Source organism: Rhinoderma darwinii, chromosome 3 (genome assembly GCF_050947455.1).
Source record: "Rhinoderma darwinii isolate aRhiDar2 chromosome 3, aRhiDar2.hap1, whole genome shotgun sequence".
NCBI lineage: Eukaryota > Metazoa > Chordata > Amphibia > Anura > Rhinodermatidae > Rhinoderma > Rhinoderma darwinii.
In genome coordinates this window covers 122,426,578-122,434,344 of record NC_134689.1, presented here as the reverse complement: position 1 = coordinate 122,434,344, position 7,767 = coordinate 122,426,578, and the positions used below count along the sequence as shown (strand labels likewise).

The following is a 7,767-nucleotide window of genomic DNA, read 5'->3' as shown; positions in this document are numbered from 1 at the left end:
AACTTATGCCAGTTTCTTGCGACAATTATGATAAATACATCCTTCAGACGGCTGCCCTGCCCCCTTCAGCTAAATCACACCCCTTTCTCACAACATTCTGAAAGTGGAGAAAAAGGTTAAAAGTCACAAATTTTAGCACCAGTATGACTTGCGCCAAATTTTGCCTCTTTTTTCACCACCAAAAAACTGACGTAAACCTTTTGATATATTATACCCATTGTGTTATTAAAGAGACTCTGTCATCTCTGAAAATCCCCCTACACTACAATGAACAGTAAATAGCTAAAAAGACCGTGATTCCCAATCTGTAATTTTTTTTTTCTTCTCAATTGCATTTCCCCGCTGTAAGCCCGCAAACGGGCCATGCGCTGCATGGTGTTGAAAAGTCCAAGGAGTCCTCTCCATTATATTGCTTAGCTTAGGAATCCTCTCTATGTATCTCCAACGGGGGAATGCAATTGAGGAGAAAGACAAAAATTATAGATTCAGAATCAGCGTATTTTGAGCTATATACTGATTATCGTAGTTCAGGTGGGTTTACGGAGGTGACAGAGTCTCTTTAATGCCAATACTATGCCAACTCACATGTGCTTTTTTTTTTACATAGACATCTGACAATCTTAAACGGAACAAAGAGTTACTTATTGTGTTGGAAAAAATGTTGGTAAGAAGCTATTTTATCATTTCCACTTTATCAGTGCACTTGACTAATAACGGCATTGTGCACTTGTTGTTATTATAATAATGATAAAAGTCAATATCCTTTGGGGCGTGTTTATCTACTATTGGTTTTGGTTAATTTTTATTTTTTCTACTACTTAACACTGCTCGAATAGGACACAATTATGACCACTGCCTTTAGCATAGTTACAGTGTTTAGTGTAGTGTAGTATACTAGAGTTACAAATCCATCTCCTATACCACTTTTGATGACGTCATTGACTCAGGCTATTACTCTCTACGTATTTGCTGCCCCCCCCCCCCCATAATTTTGTTTAGTTCTGCTGATTCTGATTGGTTTCTGTATATAAACAAAAGCAGTCTGTTCTATAGCTGCCCCCACACAGTATAATGCCCCATAGTGTCCCCCACAGTATAATGCCCCAATAGCTGTCCCTTACAGTGTAATACCCCTATAGATGCACCCATACAGTATAATGCCTATACGGCTGCCCCATACAGTATAATGCCCCCTTAGCTGCCACCATACAGTATAATGCCCCATACCTGCCCCATAAAGTATAATGCCCCCTTAACTGCCCTCATACAGTGTAATTCCCCAATAGCTGCCCCAAAACAGTATAATGACCCCACAGGTGGCACCATACAGTATAATGCTCCCAGAGGTGCACCCATACAGTATAATGCCTTCTAGCTGCCCCTATAGAGTATAATGCCCCCTTAGCTGCCACGTTACAGTATAATGCCCCCAAAGTGCCTAATGGAAAAAAAAAAAATACTCACCTAGCCCCGTTCTTACAACGAGTTGAGAAGATCCCTCTGCTCCTCCACTCTGTGCTATGAGTGGTTCGGCAAAGACAGGCATGATGATGTTGCTGCACTGCGCCTGTCTGTGCTGAGCCTCTCACGGCTGGCATTACACAGTGAATGCTGAAGCACGGCGCTGATGGCTCCCTGCTTCAGCACTGGATTAAACTATACCTGCTTCCTTAGAACGCACATAGAGTTGACAACGGAACATACCACCAATCGCCCAGGACAGTGCGACACCACCTGGAATCCGGGACTGTCCCGCTGAATCTGGGATGGTTGGGAAGTATGTCTTTAATACAGGGGTTCTTTTATGGCAGAAGAATTCCAGGCTCATATTGCTGCCCATGTTGAATAATTGTTGCAAAATGTGTGCTAGTCTGAACAATTGTATTAATACACCCCAAAATGACAAATTAATATCTGGAAAAGCATTATTTTATATGCTATACAATATTGGTAAAATGCTTAAAAGTAAAGAACACAGAACAAGAATGAGATATCTGCGTACTTTGATTTGTTGTCTTACAGCTAGATGCTGGATGTCTCGGCAACAATTTTAGGACCGATGGTTGTACAGAGGTAAATATAGTCTTCCATGAGTAAATCACAACTTGTCATTGCCAATGGTTTCCTGAGAAAACCATTCAAAGAATACAAATTATTCTACTGACATGCTAACTATATATAACTCCCGGCGGAGATGCTTTATTCTGATGCAGCGCCGTGTATATGCATCAATAAAGCCGCCGTAAAAAGGCCTATTAACGGTCACTAACGGGTTAAAGGATGTCTCTATTCTGACTTTGCAGGTTAATTTAATAGCACATGACTTATTTGGCAAGTGTTATACATAACATATGACGTGGGATTGCTCCTACACTTTTCAGCTGACTCCTAGGTGTTCATGTCTGATATAGTAAATTACATTTTACCTTGGATTTTCACATGTTGTTTTATTTAACTTTTTAGAAAGAACTCCAGGATGCCGTCAAACTCTTAACTGAAGTTGTTTACCTACGAGTGGTAAAGTGACTTGCTTCTATGCTTCTTAGATCGCTTGTAGCAAAAATGCAAAACCAAACAGCAAACAATAATGGGAAAAGCGCCATTCTGAACCTAAATGAGAACACGAAAGAGCCTGACGACCATAGATTATGTCGATAGTACTTACATAAATGAAAGGGAGAATTACCAAGGTCGAAGGTCACTCATAGATTTTTTTTCTGGAATGAAGTTTTCTTATTCCTGAGACTGGAGTGAAAATCCACTTATGCTACCAACCTGACCCTGCTCCTTAACTTCTTACTTTGTTTTTCATACAAGGAGATGCAAATTCCATGCTTACAGAGTTAAATAATACAATTCTGGATGCATGCAGCTACCACTAGGGAGAGCTAATTGCATATAAATTTATACAATAAATATTGAACTCAATGAAAGTTGTGAAAATCTGTATTCCGTGAGCTCCCCTACCAGTGGATGCAAGCAAATGTTATGACAGTGTGACAGGAAGCAGGGTAAGCAGTTGAGTGCTGAGCCCTCTTTCAACACGTGCCCCATAGCAGCTACATGGTCATATCTGCCTTTATGGTAGTACACTGTATACTGTCTCTAACACAGTCCTTGGGGAACTTACTATCCACAAGATCACCATGCAAATAAGTGTAGCTGTAACGCCCAGTTTAGCCATCCTTCCTCACAGGTGGTCCTTGTGGCAGTAGGATGTAGTTTAAATAACTAACTGAGTGCAGTGATTTTATACGTTGACTGCTGGCTGGGCACACCGTGACTAGTTGGGCATCTAGTGACCCCTTACCGAATGTTCACAACATGGACGTAACTATAGCTATAGCAGCCATAGCAGCTGCTATTGAATCCAGAGGTTGAGAGGGCCCTCTAAAGTGAAAGAATATTGTTCCTTTTTGTAGGATATAACAAGTTAATAGCTTTCTGTTGTTTAGCACTACTATGTGGGCTCTTTGGTAAATGGTGCTATTAGCCATTACTTTAATTATTTGTACTTATGCTGCTGTTTTAATTACCTTTCATTATGTGGTAGGGGCCAATCTTATTTTGCAATGGGGCCCCATGAATTCTAGTTATGCCCCTGGTTCAAAAGCTGTATTCTTTGGTCATTGTGAGGCTCTCTCTTTTTTTCTGACTCTCACATGTTGCCTCTCAGCTCAGTTGTAGGCGACCAGCACTCCCGCATGTAGTCCTAGGAGAACACTTACTCATTTTTCTCTTGTGTGCTTCTCCCTTAGAGGCCTCTCTCTCTTTCCATGCTTTCCCTGGATTAGAGGGACATCTTTCTGAAATCATGCCCCCTACCAAACAATCAGATGGTTCAAGCCTCTGGATCTGCTAGAACACTAGCAGCTGAAAGTAGATATTCGTTTTTTTTTGGGCAACTCACCCTAATTCTGGCTACAAACTATTCCCATATTGACCATTGGTTTAGAAGCTGTAAATATTTTCGTCTCTTTGTATATACACACACACACACTAGTACAAAAAAAAACTCCAGGAAATTACAAGAGTCTCTCTATATTAACCCATTGTCGACATGCGACGTAACTGTACGTGGCACCCGCCAAGGGGGGAGTACGGAGTGTGGGCTGGCATTACAGCCAATACCTCACTGCAACAGCCTAGATCGGATATCACTCCGATCCTGAATGTTTAATCACTTAGATGCCTCGGTCAATAGCAACTTAGAAGTGTCTTTTAGAAAGACAGCCGATTGGTCCCCCTGTGATGCGATTGCGGGGTGCTGATGGTTGTCATGGCAGCGTGGAGGTCTAATGAAGGCTCCCAGATCTGCCAGCTTTGTGCTCCTATGAAGCCCTGTTGGAGCCTAAGTAGTAGCCGGTAAATATCACAATATACTGCATCACAAGTTTTGCAGTATATTGTACAAGTAATCTAATGTTAGCTTGTCCAAGTCCTCTAAGAAGACTAATAAAAGAAAAAAACTGTTTTAATGTAACAAAAGGATTTTTTAATGTAAAAATAGTGTATAAAAAATAGACCTTTTCCCATTTTTCCCCTAAAAATTTTTAAAAAATAAAAATCGCATATGTGGTATTGCCACGCCCGTAAAAGTCTGAACTATTCTAGTATAACTTTCTTTAACCTGCTCAGTGAATACTGTAAAAAAGTAAAAATAAAAACCGTTAGAATTTCTGTTTTTTGTTACCTTAGCTCCCCAAAACAAGAAATAAAAACTGATCAAAATGTCACATGTACCCCAAATTGGTACCAATAAAAACTACAACTCATCCAGCAAGAAACAAGCCCTTATAACGCTAAGGTGTAAAAAAAGTTACATGTCTCAGAATATGGCGACACAAATCTAATTTTCTTTTAATAAATCGTTTTTTTCCTTCTAAAAGTGGTAAAACGAAAAAAAAAAATTATACATTTGATATTGCCGCAATCGTATCAACCCACATAATACGGTTAATATGTAGTGTTTACCGCACAGCGATCGCGGTAAAAACTAAACCCAAAAAAACAAAGGAGGAATTGCTGTTTTTTCTATTTCACCCCACAGAGATTTTTAAAAAGTACAACACATCTGGCAAAAAGCAAGCCTTCATATGTCTATGGCCCCATGCACACGACCGTGCCCGCAATCACGGCCCGCGATTGCGGGCACGGCCGGCCTCTGACTGACAGCCGCATTTTCGGGCCGTGCTCCCATACAAAGTATGGGAGCACGGCCCGCAAAATGCGAAAGAACGGACATGTTCCATAATTCCCGGAACATTTCCACGGCACTGACACGCTTCCGTAGTGCTACGGAAAGGTGTCAGTGTTCAATGAAAGTGAATGGCTTCGTTTTTGCGGACCGCAATTGCGGTCCGCAAAAACGGAGGTTTTTTGCTGTCGTGTGCATGGGGCCTATGTCAACAGAAAAATAAAAATAAATGTATGGCTTTTAGAAGGCAGGGAGGAAAAAAAATGAAAAAGGACAAAATTGGCCTTTTCCCTAAGGGGTTAACATAGTGTAAAGTTATTGGATGTATGTATATAATACTGTTTATAACAATATTCTTGAATTTCTAACTTACAGTACAAGATAGATGCTGTTCAACCCATTATGGATATTAAATGTGAAGCAACGGTAAATAATTGTCTATATGTTTTATTTCTGAGACAGATTAATTGACATGAAACTTATGACTCTATATTGATTATTTGTAGAAAATACTTCTAACATCTTAAGGACATAACTCAGGTATTGTATTTATGATAAACTATTAATTGTCAGAAGAAAAATGTGTAAAAAGTACTAGTAACACTTACCATGATATTATGACATTCCTTGATCCTAACTTGTTGAAAATTGCAATTCAAATGGTGTAAATTATGATTATGATCTATCTTCTATATTTTTCTGGAGTCGTTAATTTTGACTCCCACTCCTTTTCCACCCAATTAGCTTAGACTATGAGAACAATAGGTTTAGAAAAAAGGACAAGACACTACAGATGACAGCCGAAAAGGCAGAGTTTGATAATTTTCTGAAAACTGATGGAGCCTTTTCGTGACATCAACGAGCATGGCAGACGCCGACCAAGGACAGATATCTGTGGAAAACTTGATCTACTGTGTTGAATTTTTTTTGGTTGTTGTCGGGTGCAGTCTTGTAAAGTTATGCATGCCAAGTGACAGATCTGTAGCAAATCAACCAGGCCACAGAGATAGATATCTATCGGCACGTTGTCGTTTTAACTTATGGTGTTGTCGTCTAGTACAACAATCTTCACAGACCAACTATGAACGACAAGCTGTTCAAAGAACAGCTATCTTGAATCCCTAATGTATGTCCAGCTTTAGGCTGTCTTTACCCATTATGCACAAGCTAGTGTGTATATAGGTCTCGCCACTATCCTTCGATGGCATATATAGGGGGAAAGAGGGATCATTTGATTTGCCTGGAGATAAGCCACCAATAGAGACTTCTGACAGCATTTTGTCTGCTCTCCCCGTTGAACTAAACATGTATGCTTGGCTGAGCATGCTTTTTTATGGCGAGGTCGTGGGGAAATCGCTAGGGTTCAGCCAAAGGCTATCCTATGTATATAGCCAGCTTTAGGTTGTTTGTCTCTGTCTAGAAAGTAGTAGAAACTTCCCCCTACCGCTATGACTATAATAGACACTAAGAAGAAAACCAAGCCACACATGTTCAGTTCCGACCATTCCCTTCCAACAAACCATCTTAAACATGGAGAAAAAGCCTTATCCATTAGGTCTTTTATTGCCCTGCTGTGTGAAGAAGATAATGGTAATAACAATTGTGCGGACTGTCCAACTTCATCTCCCAGCACAGGACTATGGCATAGCTTGACCTGACAGATGAGCTGTCAATCACACTGAAGTCCCACCTGCAATCTGCTGCCCAGCTTGTAAACATTAGAGTCTGGGAACACAACCATGTATTGTTCTTTTTCACTTTTATTGCTTTAATACAAAACATTTCATACTTCATGGTCAATGTCTTTAATCCTAACATGTAGTCATAATTCCTAGTTCAATTATAACATTAACATCAGGCCTAAGTTATAAAGTTAGACTTATAAATGTGAGCCTAACCCTGACTATCCCATTCTACAAGTAAGAACTTGTATCCTTTCCCACACTGACTGTAGATATTCATTTCTGCTATCAGTGGTCATAGAAGGGGGTCTAAGTAACCAATGAATACCCCCAACCTAAATAATGCATTCTCTATTTGCCTAAACGTTGTTTTTAATCTTTTCTCATTTTCTCACTTTGCTCTTTAAGAATGCTGTCGTCTGAACACCGAAAAGACCGCCAACTTATATTGATTTGGGCAGTGAAATGTTTGATTTTATAATACATTAATGGCATCAAATATAAAGTATACCAATCCACTGGCCTTTGATAATGTTGGTAATGGTATTTCTCATCAGAAATAAATATATACTCATCAGCAATAAATATATTTAATTTCAATTTATTATTCTGAAATATCAACGACTACACATGTCATGTCTACAATTGGGCATACAATTCACAATCCTTATCTCATGCAATGGGGCCATTTTGATAGGAAATTTTAAACATATAGAAGTTGTCCTGTGTCAGATTCAAACCCAGGATCCAGGGCTGGAAGGCAACAGTGCGGCCCACTCTAAACTCAATAGTGCAATATTTAAAACAAAAAATATATAAATATTCCTTGCAGAACCTCACACTTTTTTAAATTTGAAGGTCCAGTAACTGCATTGATGATGTCATCGG

At 39.6% G+C, this 7,767-nt stretch overlaps 1 long non-coding RNA gene across 1 annotated transcript; it reads left to right on the top strand.

The window, feature by feature from the left end:
- Positions 1–2,022: 2,022 nt before the first annotated feature.
- Positions 2,023–7,393, top strand: LOC142751080 (uncharacterized). The gene is made up of 5 exons (XR_012882701.1): positions 2,023–2,073; positions 2,464–2,517; positions 5,573–5,623; positions 5,704–5,737; positions 7,288–7,393. It is a non-coding gene; the product is annotated as an uncharacterized LOC142751080 (long non-coding RNA).
- The last annotated feature ends 374 nt before the right edge of the window (positions 7,394–7,767 follow it).